Source organism: Eumetopias jubatus, unplaced genomic scaffold (genome assembly GCF_037043125.1).
Source record: "Eumetopias jubatus isolate StellerSeaLion01/CBP00866 unplaced genomic scaffold, mEumJub1_p1.0 scaffold_1, whole genome shotgun sequence".
Taxonomy (NCBI): Eukaryota; Metazoa; Chordata; class Mammalia; order Carnivora; family Otariidae; genus Eumetopias; species Eumetopias jubatus.
The window spans coordinates 79,585,829-79,599,767 of NW_028274807.1; positions in this window are offsets into that span (position 1 = coordinate 79,585,829).

Below are 13,939 nucleotides of genomic sequence, written 5' to 3' on the forward strand. Positions count from 1 at the left end.
ACTCTCGATGCTTATTTTCCTGCTATCATCTCTAAAGATCGCGTGAAGGATTGTTTAAACACCCCACCCTGACATCTGCTCTACAGAGGAATTTTTAAGAGGAAGATTGTGGTTACAGCATTAAACAGGTGCCCTCGGAGGTTACCATGAAAGGTGAATCATTGGAAACAGGAGTTGGACTGCATTGTTTTTTCTTCCTCTCTCCACAAGGAGAGTCTTCTTCCCTGGCCAGCCTTGCAATGCAATGGGTATCACTTAGGATCCTTTTGGTTGCAAGGATATTGAGCATGTTGAATCAAACTGCTGTCAACGATGAGAAAATGTCTTATTGGATGCAAGGGGTCCAAGGGAGAACAGCCCTAGGCATGATGTAATCCATGTATCAGCGATGGCATCGCGTACACAAGTTCTTTCTGAGGGCCCACCTGGCTGTGCTCAGTGTCAGCTTCTAACCCCAGAGCTGGGTTTCTTTGTGGTTTCAAGATACCTGCTAATGGCTATCAGGGCTCCATGCATGTTGTGCCTATCAAGAAGTATGATGTTTTCTCAAGCATGGACTATAATTCCTTAGCTGACTGAAACCTTTTCCATATGCCAACCCCTGGACCAGTAACAGACACCAGTGGAATACCACGAGCTGGTAACCGGTGGATGCCTGAATGAAATCAGGACCCAGTTGGGAGGTTCATTCGGCAACCAATACAATCTGTGGCAGAGAGGCTGGGTACTATTTTATCAAGCAAAGTGACAATTTCCTTAAAACTGGCCTTCGCTTCTGTAGTTGGCTAGAACGTGGGGGCTTATCCTTGCATCTGGGCTGGGAGCCAGGCAGGGCAGCAGGGACATTGCTGCCAGGTACACACAGTGCCTAAGCCTATGCCCACAGACGAATTGTTGTTTCTGGCTAATCTCTGAGTCACTGTCCAGAGTTTCAAGGGGCTGTAGCCAGGAACGACTGACCCAGTCCTCGTGGAGGTAACTAGGAAACAGAAGAAACCCTTCAAATTGGGTCTCTGGAGAGCTGCCCAGGTACCAATGCGTGCCATTGTCTTGTGCAAACCTGTCCCGCAGAGGTTTTGCCTGGTGGCTGACTTCACAGCCTGTGGCCCTAGGAAGTCCTAAGGAAGCTCTGTTTGTGGTCTGGTGATGCTGAGCGGGGCCCTCTGCTTCCTAAAGGCTGTTGAAGCTTTGAGCTGGCTCTTTCCCGGTGCTGCAGTTGCCATGGCCTTGAAAACACTGAGGAGCTGCCACATCTGTGCCCCCCAGCCCTCCTTCCCATCAGCGACTGCTCATTTTCTGAGCACCTCCCACGAACAAGGCACCAAGAAGGAATGGTATTTGCATGTCCTCCCACGTCCTTGCCCTCGCAATTATTACTCACCCATGTGAGGAAGTAAGGGATCGTATTAGAAGATGTACTTTCATGAGTCTGTGATTGGGGTGGTACGGCCAGGAGAATGGGGTCACATGACAGATGGAGGAGTGCATGGAATAGGAACCACGCATGCTTTTGTGGGGAAGGGGTACTGGGGAGCACCATAATGGCAGGAGTCCTTGGGGGTCAAGGCTACGCTGAATCAGCCTTACAAATATTTACTCGCCAAGGGAAGCCAATAAATCATACCAGTCAATGTAGACAATAGAGCGTGGGGGCTTCCTCTGCCCTGAGAGGTGCTAAAACTTAACAGGAAGCCATTTGGGGGCCATGATGGCTGCTGTCAGGGCCACCCTCTGTGACTCTACATCTGGTGCGCTCTCACTTCAGAGGGAAATAACATACTGACTCTCCTTGCTGGTGGTGTCTCAGTGACTAAGTGGGTAGCAGAGCTGCCAGCACTGTGTAAGCAGGCCGATCAGGATGGCGGAGGTGGGCATGTGGCACAGTAAGCACGCACTCCATTCTGTGTGTCCTTGCTTTTAAAGACAAAGAGCATGAGCTTCTGCAGAGACTGTGTGTGAGCGTGAATGTGAGTATGTGTGGTGGGTATGAGTGTGTGTGTGCTTATCAGAGGACCTGATGATGGCTCCATCCTAACCATTCCCACGGAAACCTTGAACTCTGCCAGGCCTCAGAACCCTGTTGTCTGGCCACACTGGTTGCGTCCGGGCAGCCCCAAGCCTGGGCAGCCACCAGAGACACACAGCACCCAGGGCTGGACAGGCCAGGCAGGAGCTGTGGGCTTTTCATTCTCCCCCCAGCAATCAGCCACCCTGAGGCAATCGGGGCAGTTGTTTGGTGTCCTGGGAAGGAGCTGGCCCTCTGCCAATCCTGAGTCTGGGGCTCCCCCCGTGTGCACTGGCTTCTCAGGCTTTGGGGAGCTCAACTTACTCTAAATCTCAGAGGGTAGAACACCGTTCCCTCCAAAACCACTACCACTAGCACTTCCACCTGTATCCCTGCCTCTTCCTCTAGAGATACCTCCCCTCCATTTCTAACCGCCATCACTAGAACCACCTCTCCACCACCACCAGCAGCCCCAGCCACATTCCGCCACTGCCACCATCACTGGCCACCATCACCGCCCCTGCCAACATCACTTCAACCACCACCCTTACTGCTACCACCTCCACTGCCACCATCACCGCCACCAAGGCTATTACCATCACCTCCTCCGCCACCACTTTCATCAGCCCCCATCTCCATCACAACTGCCATCATGGCCACCACTATTCCCAACACCACATCGTTTCCATCATGACCACTACCACCACATCACTGGGGTGTCTACAGCCTAAGCCTATGTGTTGTTGGGGCCACACATCTCTTGTCACTATTTCTTAAAATAGTTTCTCCTTTTCTGACAACTTGTAGTCTATAAATCTCCAAGCACAGACTACAAAGCTGTTTGGTTTCATTCTTGGAACTTTAGTCCATGAATCAGGGATTTACATTACATTACATTACAAGTTCTCTTCCAGCTCCAAGATTCTTTGGTAGGTGCGTGTGTCTGTCTGATTATGCTCATACCTGTCTGTGCCCATATGCACGGAGGCTGCCAATTAGGTCTGGGATTCATCTGACTTTCCATGAGAATTTCTGATAGACTCTAGATCCAGAGCACATAGGAGACAAGGCACAATGACCCACTGTGCATGTGTAAGCCCCTACAAGCTCACACCATTCCTTCATCATTGCCTTATAAACCAGTGATGCTTCCCAGAAATCCTGGCTTGTGGTAAAAATTGGAGGGTGTGCGACGTGAGGAAGAGTTATCACAGAGAATTAGAAGGTGTGAAGGATCATTTAGGCCTCTTACTCACCAAGTGACCTTAGGTGGGTCACTTTGATCTCTCTTAGCTTCAATTTCCTCTCCTGAGAAGTGGGACGATTTTACCCACTTCCTAGTATTACTGAGGTGATGAAAAGAAAAGACAATCTGTGACAATACCTGATGCCAGGCCTGGAACCCAAGGGGTGTTCCTTCCTTCCTTCCTCTTCCCCACAGCTCTGAGATCCTGCAGCCTTCAGGTGCTTGGGGAGCACCATTGTTGATCCAGTCCTCTGAGACAGTGGGCTTCCTGTTCCCAGTTCTATCTCAAATGGCTCTGAAGAAAGAACATAGTGATCCTGGAAAATGTCACTGAATCAGAAGCTCAGTGGTTTTGCCAACAATCTGGGGGAGCGGACTCCAGAGCAGCTACAGGGAGAGAGTGAGAGGACACAGTCTTGGGCTTGAGCTCCCAGATGAGGATGGACCCTAGGGCTTCCATCTTTTCTGCCTCTTCAATATGGAAATGCAACACACACACACACACACACACACACACACACACACACACACACACACACACACCCCAATCCCATTGTTGGGGCAGAAGACAAAGGCAAGTAGGGAGGGGAATCAGAGCCCCCAGAAGCCCAGAACCTGTACCCATGAGCTTTGATTGATTCACGTCCCACAACCAAATGGCAGCCCAGACTGTGCCTTTGGCTGTAGCACTCCCCAACAGAGCAAACAGATGAGCAGGCTGGTGGCCTCCCTGCCAGCCCCTCTTAGTGGGTTTCCTTGCTCCACATCTCTCCCTTCTGACTTTCTGAGTCTCTCACCAGCCTTTAGCCCAGGTCTCTTTCTCCATCACATTGGCCTAAGCAAGGCTGGCAGGATCTTGGATAGGGATCACTTTCCACTAGCCCATCCTCTCCCTCCTCACCTTGAAGGCAGTATTATTTTTAATTACTTTTGAAGGAAGGATTTGAGGTACTTAGTCACTTGGGACAGGGCAAGCACCAACAGGGGAGTTAGAATGTCTGTTTTTCCTCCTTAAATTCAGTGCCCCAAGGAAAATGCACAGCACCACCATGCGACAGGAAGGGCTACACTGTGCTCAAATCCCAGCTTTGCACTTGGAAAGGGCACCGACATAGAAGAGCAGGCTGGGGTTTGCGACAATAACCCTACCTCTGTCCCAGCTGCTAGTACTGTCCTTGGAAGCCCAGGGTCAGCTCTGGAATCAGAGCAGGAGACCAATGGGGTCTGCCACTCTTCAGCAGTCATGGTACTTCCTGGAAGGTGCCTTCTTATTTCCATCTTGGCTCACAATGCTCTGCATGGGAATAAATTCCAACAGACCTTAGGGTTCATGTGTTGGCATTCACTGAAGGTAGAGACTTCACTAAGGCCCAAGCCCTGCATTTGACCCCTATTATTCCACATACTAGTTGGAGGACTTTGGACAAGGGACTTATCCTCTTTCTTTGTGCCTTGCTATCTTAATCTGTAAAAATGGAAATAAATAATGATATCTGTTTAAGAGGCTTGTTGTGAATTTAAATGAGATTATTTAAATGAGAGTTAAATAGAGTTATTTCTGGCACTTGAAAACTTCCTAGTGTTCTATAAATGTTAGTGAATGCTGCTCTTACTACAACTTCCTCCAGCACTACAACAATCACTGCCACTATCAGCAAAGCCTGCTGGAAGACAACCCCAAAACTCAGTTACAACCTTCATTACCATTTAATTAGTGCCTACTATGTGAACACTCTGCTGGGTACCTTTGTGGACACTGACTTGTCTAGCTCTCACAATTAGCCTTCGCAGTCGGACAGGTAATTTTGTAGCCATTTATAGATGAGAAATGGGGGGCTTTCCTCAGGTCCCAAGGAAAATGGGGGTTAGCAAGGGAACTTTGCATATGCTTGATTTGGCATTTATCTAGTTATTGATGCCTTGCTTTATTCAAAAAGGGTGGAGGGTATCTGTAAGTCATCCCATGTGCCAGGTAGCAAAATGCCCCAGAAAGTGCAAAAGCAACAAAATCGATGAGCCTTGGGTTGGAATCCAGCCCCATCACTTACTAGCCAAGTGACTTGGAAGTATTACATAAAACCTCTGTGAGTTCCAGTTTTCACGGCCCACGGATTAGCTACGCAAACTGAAAGATATTCATCATTATCCCTATTTTTCTGCTGAGTAAATCGAGATTCAAAGATATTGCAACTTTACAAGTTTACAAATCTATCAGGTAAGTTAACAACAGAGCCAGATGTTGGCCCTGGGTTAATCTGATTTCAATTCCCAGAGCTCTTCCCACTGTTCTGAGCTACTTCATCGGTGCCCTTTCCAAGTGCAAAGCTGGGATTTGAGCACAGTGCAGCCCTTCCTGTCGCATGGTGGTGCTGTCCATTTTCCTTGGGGCACTGAATTTAAGGAGGAAAAACAGACATTCTAACTCCCCTGTTGGCGCTTGCCCTGTCCCAAGTGATTAAGTACCTCAAATCCTTCCTTCAAAAGTAATTAAAAATAATACTGCCTTCAAGGTGAGGAGGGAGAGGATGGGCTAGTGGAAAGTGAGGCAACCCAGAGTGTGGCTGAAGTCACTAGCTTGTTTTCCCTTCGCCCCCTAGCCTGTGCACCATTGCAGTCTGGCATCGACCCAACACACCATGGGAAGATGCTCTCCCAAGGACCTCAGTGATCTCCTGGTGCTCAGACCATGGGCCTTTAAAAACTTTCCCATCACTTAGTACCAGATATATACTAACAATGTGCTACACAAAGGCACTGTGGTAGATGATTCAACATTTATAAAGGTGCCAGGCCTCAAAGGGATTACAGTTGGCAGTTGGGGATGAGAAGACGAAATAAAACATAATGCAAGGCAGGGTATGCGACACAGAAGCACAGACAGCTCTGAGTGCTATCCTCACCCACCATCTCTCCCTCTTCCCTTTCTTCACGTTACCCCTCTTCTCTCTGGGGTCTCTCCATTTCCACGGATGAAGCTACCTCCCCCTTCTGTGACTCCAGCCCAGGCCTCTCTCCCTAGTCAAGTCCTAATCACTCAGCTGCCATTCTGATGGCCTTTGAGACCAACACGTCCAAAGCTCCACTCACCATCTTCCTGCTCCCAGCTGTCTGGTCCTAAGGAAAGGCATTGCCGTTCAGCCTTAACACCTTTCTCTCCCTCATCCCCCCAGTTTAATCAGTCTCCAAATCTTCTCAGAGCTTCCTCCAGCACAGTCCTTGAACGCATCTGCTTTTCTACCCTCTGTCGTCACCTGGTTTAGTTCAGGCCTCCTTGTCTCTTGCCCCCAACTGTCCCATCAGCCCCCCAGCTGACGTCCTTGCCTCCACATCAGCACGCGGCTCATCTGCTGTCCACATTTTATCAGAACGATCTTGTAAAAAGCAAAATCTGATCTTGCACTTTCCCATGTTTTAAAATCCCCTTTGCCTTTAGCGTAAATCCAAAACACTTCAGCCCGACCCACAAGGCTCTCCGAGGCCCGACCCCGGTCTTCCCTCTCCTCCCTCCCCTTGCCCCCACTCCACAACTCATTATGATCCATAATTAAAGTGACTGAATATTTTTTCTTCCAAACCAGAATACTTATGAGAGTGAAAAGAGGCCTCAGTCATAATTATACTGGGATAAACTGGGATTCCCTGGGGCACACTCAGACGTAAGTGTCATCTAATCCATAATGGCCATCCCAGACCCCACATGTGTATGCGTTTTTCTCTCTCTTCCCCAGAACCTAACTAGCAACTTCTCTCTGTGTCTCTAGGCTTAGGTTTTCAGAGATAGAGAATTTGTCCCCACTCATCTTTTCAAGGACAAACCCAAGTTATAGCTGCTGCCAGCCTCCAGATTGGTTGGCTGCCCTTATGTCAAGTGACCAGAATGGGCTAGTTCAATATGGCTGTCCCAGGCCACTCACTGAAGCAAGGCCTGTGCATGGGGACTCTCTGGGTGGGGGAAGGGAGCATTGGCTTCTAAGTCACCTGGAGCTGTCTTCATCAATATTTTAAAACCTCCTCCCGGGGCGCCTGGGTGGCTCAGCCAGTTAAGCGTCTGACTTCGGCTCAGGTCATGATCCCAAGGTCCTGGGATCAAGTCCCACATCGGGCTCCTTGCTCGGTGGCGAGACTGCTTCTCCCTCTGCCACTCCCCCTGCTTGTGTTCTCCCCCCCCCCCCCCCCGGCAAATAAATGGAATCTTATAAATACATACATACATACATACATACCTCCTCCCTTCCTTGGGATCATCTGCTAGGAGGTGATAGGCTGGGCCCAGACACCACAAGATCCTGGCCAGTTCGTCCTCCATACCCCAGCTACTCTGCCCCACCTCCCCCAGTACAGCCAACCCTTCAGCTGGCACATTTAGAGGATGTCCTTTCCCCCCAGCTGAATTTTCTTCTTTCTCCCTTTCAAATCCTGCTGTGCTGTTACCCAGTAATGGAAACAGCAGAAATCACTTTAGAAAGGAAGCCAGCTGGTTCATTAGTCTGATTAAACTAAAGCAATGGAATCTGAGCACAGTTCACATGATGAATGGTGTGCCTTCTTCTTGGCCACAGTGAATTTTTCGGTGATTTTTAATCATGGGGCTCAGTCACCACTCACCTGTGCAAAATCACGTGAGCCAGAGGGACAGGACAGGGCCCTGGTGAGAAAATGTCAGGGCTTTCTGAGTAAAAGTGGTCCAGTCTTTCCCTCTCTCTCTCTCACTGCAGGCCTGGTGGACTCCACAGGTACGCCAGGCTACCCAAGTCTGTTAGGAAGACCCTGGTCTTCAGAGACAGCAAGATTCATCTTTAAAGTCAGATTGTGCCACTTACCAGCTGTGTGTTTCGAGGCTCACATTTTTCACCTAAAAGAGGGTGTGAAAATACATATTGTAGAGTATCATAAGGACTAATAACTACTCAAAGCTCCAAAAGCAGTGGTTCAGAATGTCTGAAGTATAGACAGGAGTGGGCAGAAGTGAGAAATGAATCAGAACAAGTAAGCAGGGCCAAATCACAAAAGGTCTTTTTGGTTGGGCAAAGGAGTTTATGATTTTATATTGAAATAATGAGGCAGATAAAAGATAAAGTTATCAAAAGATAAACGTGCAGAACAGTGATAAGATCAAATCTGCATTTGGGGAAGCTCACTCTAGCTACAGGGCAGAAGGTATGGATTGGATTGGCACTAGACTGGGGGGGAGCGTGACATGGAGAGTTACCCTAGGAGACATGATAAGAGTCTAAATGAAGGCAGGGAGTGGAGTAATGAAAAATCTGCCTCTCTTGCAGCAGATTTGGAAATGAGCTAGGAAACAAACTAAATTGTCCTTGCTGAGGGACTGAAAAGCAACCCAAGGGGACAAGTTGAGTGTGGGACATACTGAAATGGAGATAATATTGCCAATGTTCCTTTTGATGGCATACAATCCAACTGTTGGGGTACACAATTAGACAGACCCCCGTCTGAAGAGTTCATCTCCCCAGGCCCTATTTCCAGGAAGATGAACAGCCAAACTAGCTAAGACCAATCTGAAAGTTTCCCTGGGAAGTTCTTTTGGTTTTTTGTTTTGTTGTTTTGTTTTGTTTTTATTTATTTAACAGAGAGAGACACAGCAAGAGAGGGAACACAAGCAGGGGGAGTGGGAGAGGGAGAAGCTGGCTTCCCGTGGAGCAGAGAGCCCTATGCAGGGCTTGATCCCAGGACCCTGGGATCATGACCTGAGCCGAAGGCAGACGGTTAACGACTGAGCCACCCAGGCACCTCTGGGAAGTCCTTTTGGAAGCGTCAACCACCATGGCTGGATCTGGAAATGCTTCTAAGTTTTCTAGCAGGAAATCTCACTCGCTGTGCAGAACACAAAAACCTACCACTTCTTATTTTGCCTTCGTTGTGAATATGCCTTTTCTCTGCTGGTTCTAGGTATGGGAGAGGGAGGATATAGCAACAGGTTAGTGGTCCTAAGAAACTGGTCAAAGATGACTCAGGATTGCTCCTACCTCAGGGGAAAGTCACAAGGGTGGGGGGTACTGTCAGGACAAAGCAGAAGGATCAGTGATAAGCAGGGACAACGAGACAGGACAAAAGATGACAAACAACCTATATATAAAGGAGGCCCCAAAGTGGTCTACACTGGGAGAGAAAAAGAAAGTAGAGCCCATAGTTGCCTGCAGAGGATGGCTTGACCTAATAGAAAGAGCGTGGGTTCTGGCGCTCCACAGTCTTGGGTTCAAATTTCAGGGGGAAGCCTGGCTGTGTGACATTGGCCAAATCACGGAAGCTCTCTGAGGCAGAATTTCTTAGTCTGTAGAATATTTCAGATAATACCTTCCTTGCAGGGTCAGGGTGAGAACTGGCCCAGCAAAGAGGCAGTACCGGGGAGGAACTGGGCTAATTTCAGTAGTTCTTACTCGTCACTGTCACCACCACCCCAGCCATGTGACCTTTGGCAACTCACCTCCTCCCCCCAATTTCAGGGTCCTTGTCCCTCCCTTGATGGGCATCATAAGAATGAAGTGGTATAACCTAGAAGACAGTGCTGCCATCCGTGGCACTTCTCTTTTCCCTTCTTCTCCTCTCAAGATCTTTGAGATCCCTGAGAAGATTAGAATTTACGTATGAAATCGCACAGGGCTAAATGATACGCATCAATCTCTTAAATTACTATTAAATGTAATTGTCAGCAGAGAGAACAGAAAAACAAGCATCCAGAATCCAACAAAATAAGCTGACTCTGATTTTGGGGATTGATGACTAGCTGGCCCAGTTCCTGTTCTTCCCTTTCTCTCATGCTGCAGATATGAGGTAACACCAATGCCCAGGCTGCAGAAGAAAATGTCTCCGTGTATTTATGTTTTGAGTGTCATCTTTTCAAATACAAGGAGCAGACAGTCATCTAGAACAAAGTAGCCCAGTGATGCTTTCCACTTATACAGCCACTCAGCTTCTGGAGCTCAGCTGGGGACTCTTCGCTATCCCCCCTGACTGCCCAAAAGCAAGGGGATAAACAGCATATTTCTGTATTATTTCTGTTTATGTCTGTATTAAAAAACCATGAAGGGGTGACCGGGTGGCTCAGTTGGTTAAGCATCCAACTCTTGATTTTGGCTCACGTCATGATCTCAGGGTTGTGAGATCGAGCCCTGCGTCCAGGCTCCACGCTCAGCAGAGAGTCTGCCTCTTTCTCTTTCTCTCCCTCTCCCTCTGCCCCTCCCCCTGCTCATGCGTGCTCTCTCTCTCTCTCTAAAATAAATAAATAAATCTTTTTAAAAAATCATGAAAAGATCATGGAGTTGAAGTCCAAATTTATATACATTTTAATGACCAAACATGGGGGCGGTAAAGAAATCGAAAGCTTGCAGTGATGTGTTTCAAGTTTTGCCTTAAGACCTGAGAATAAAGACACAAGTTTACACTCCAACAACAGTGATATTTTTGAGGGAAATGTTTGACAAGAGCTGTGCGGCCTATAGTCTCTACCTTCCTACCTTCATTACCCTTAGACCCACCATCAGAAACCAGCTCAAGGACTCACATCACAGTGGTACACTCCATCACTCCTAGAGACTCAGTTGGGCTTCTGTTGAGGGACCCAGTGGTCACTGTGAGTGTTCCCAGGAGGTGTTTACCTGGGAGCCAGGGAGAGGTAGAAGTAGGCGGGTAGGCAGACCATTCACATATTAGAACCAGAGACTAAGTTATATCTCTTCCTTTTCCCTGTGACAGTTTCTATCAAGGCATCAGGTGTAGGGAGATGGGGCCAATGTCATCCTAGCAAATATTTGACAACCAACTCTGGTGGGAAGAGAGCAGGGGGACCTGATTTATAGCATTTGCAGATTGCAGTGGTGTAAATGCTCCCACCGTGGCTGATTTCAAACTACCAACATGGTGTCACACAATGCAGAATTGGGAGGAGACGCACACTATTGTCTCTAGCACACCACTGGGTAGGGCCCCGAGACCACCACTGCCTGCAGTTGTCAATAGGTCCCACATGGAGAGTCCTGACTAGCCTCCAAGATACAGCTAAGGGATTGTCGCCTGCCTCTAAGAAGTATCCCTGCAGTCCCCCTCCACCAACCCACCCTGGCTGGATCCCCTGTGCCTCTCTGTCTCCCAGATCACTTGCAAAGCCCTGGTATCATCATTTGTCCACAGACCAGTCCTCTCATTAAACACAGGACCTCATCTTCATTTCCATATCCCCAGCACCTAGCAGAGTGTCAAGACAAGTAGTTTCCTTAAGGACACTTAGTAAATACATGTTTATTGGATGGACACCCGAATGAATGAGTAAATAGTCTGGCGAGGAGAGGAGGAAGAATACAGGGGCTGCCATCAGGCAGCTGCAGAGATGTGTCATTTAAAAAAAAAAAAAAAGGATGTATTCTAATCTTATGGATACCAGTGATCAAAGCCAGAACCAACAAGAAGAAATGTCAGGAAAGCAGGTGTAGGGTCTTTGAAAAAAATAAAAATAAAGCTCCTAGCCCCTACAAAGTGATAGAGTGCAGGGCTCTAAGTTAGTATCTCCTGCCCCTCACCCACTTGAAAACTAGCTCCAGTCTACCCCCACCCCCTGGCTTCTAGCCCGGCACCCACAGCCCAGCACAGGGAAAGGAGCTTTTACTATTGCCACAGACATTGAGGGAACATGGCCGGGTGTGTGCCTAGCCCAGAAGAAGCTGGCATTACTCAAAGGAACAAAGTCACAGTCCTGAGTATCTCCTCCCAGTATATAAATGAATAAAAGAACTCCTGGTGGGTGTTCTAGGTTTCTCTCTCATCCTCCCTCCACTGACTGCTTGACTTTCTCCGCTTTAGAGTTTAACTCCACAGCAGCACCCTTCTCACCACCAACGCCTTTCCCTGTGTGGTCTGTAATTTTTGCTCCACCTACTAGAACTCTGAGCCTTTGGGAATGAGATTACTGTCTGAATCCCTAGCACAGCATCTGGTACATTGGAGGTGCCCAAGAAGCATTTGTTAAACGAACAAATTCGCAAACGAGAAAAAAAGAAATCCACTTCCTACACCTTCAACGTATACGTCCCAAATTGGCAAAACTCCCAGAAACACATAAAAACAATGTGCAGATCAAGTCAGCTACCAAGCTATAGCCAGAGTTCTGTGAGAAGTCAATTTGGAAAAACTCAAGAGTCCCCCAACCCACATCCTTCTAGGGCCAATTGTAAAAATCTTTTTCTTAGAGACAAATAACTACAAAAACTTTAAAATACAGACAGTTCCCTAGTTAGGAACATGTTGTGTTCCAAAAGTCTATTTATGAAATCGTTGTTTGAAATTCAGAATACACTCTCGTATAGAACCCTCTTAAGAATGTGGCTCCAACTTGAGACATTTGCAAAGGAAAATAATGGGAAGCAATAAAACTATACAGGGAGGCAACTTTTCTTTTAAACATCATAAAATAGACATATGGAATATATGGAATGTATCGAACTACACAGTAGCCTTTGGACAGAGGCAACATTGGGAAGCAACAAAGTGGAATTATAAATGGTTCTTTTTATTTATTATGGATGCTGATACTTGAGAAAAAGTCAGTTTTCTTCAGAACAGTTGTAGAGGTTAGAATGGATCCCTCAGGGGAGCAGCATAGGCTGTGGTGAGTCACCTGCCGGACTTGTTTAAAATGCAGATTCAGTGGGTCCCAGGGAGAGAGAACCCAGGAATGTGTGGGTTTTTTTTTAAGATTTTGTTTATGTATTTGAGAGAGAGAGAGAGAGCAGGCGGACAAGCAGGGGGAGGGCACAAGCGGGGGAGGGCAGAGGCGGGAGGGGGAGGGGGGAAGAAGGGCAGCAGGGGAGGGGGAGGGGCAGAAAGGCAGTATTCCCTGCTCAGCAGGGAGCTGCTGTGGGGCTCAATCCCAGGACCCTGAGATCATGACCTGAAACTAAGGCAGCCGCTTAAGTGACTGAGCCACCCAGGTGTCCCCAGGGATGTGTTTTCTCACAAGCACTCAGGAGAGACTGACCCAGATGATAAGAGGACCACACCTCTGCCTGCCTGGAGGGAACGCCCCATCACCTCAACTGGGTTGAGGTGTCATCACCTGAGCCTTTCTCTGTTTGGTCCGTGCCATGCCCCTCCTTCCTCCACCATAAGACTACCTGTCACTCCACAGGATATGTTTGCATCAGGGATTTAGGGTTAAGAGCATAGGTTACAAAGATGAAAGAAATTCCATCACTCATTCATCACACATTTAGGGCTGAGATTCAGCTGGTATGCTGGTGATTAAAATAGCAAAACAAACAAAAAAACCACTTTGTAACTCTTAGAAAATAGTCTCTGCCCTGAGTATCCCGCACCCCTAGCACTCCCGGGCCTGCAGCTGCCTCAGTTAAACTCTCTGCAGAATGGGATTAATAACATCTTCTTTGTAGAATTAACATGTTTGTGTAAAGTGCTAAATACATATGTATTTATGTATTATTTCCTTCTACATATGTGCTTAATACATGATTATTTATTTCTATGATTATATTGCTCCGCAACTACTTGGAGAATCAAGACAAAATTTTCAAAAAATACAGCCAGGCAGCAATAAACCTGTTTTATATAATACAGTTCAATTTGTTCACAAGTGCTATAGAATGAGAATTAAGGCAAGCTCAGAGTGGGAGACGCTCTCTTAGAGGAAGTGGAGAGTGCATGCTGAGGCTTCTGGTTTC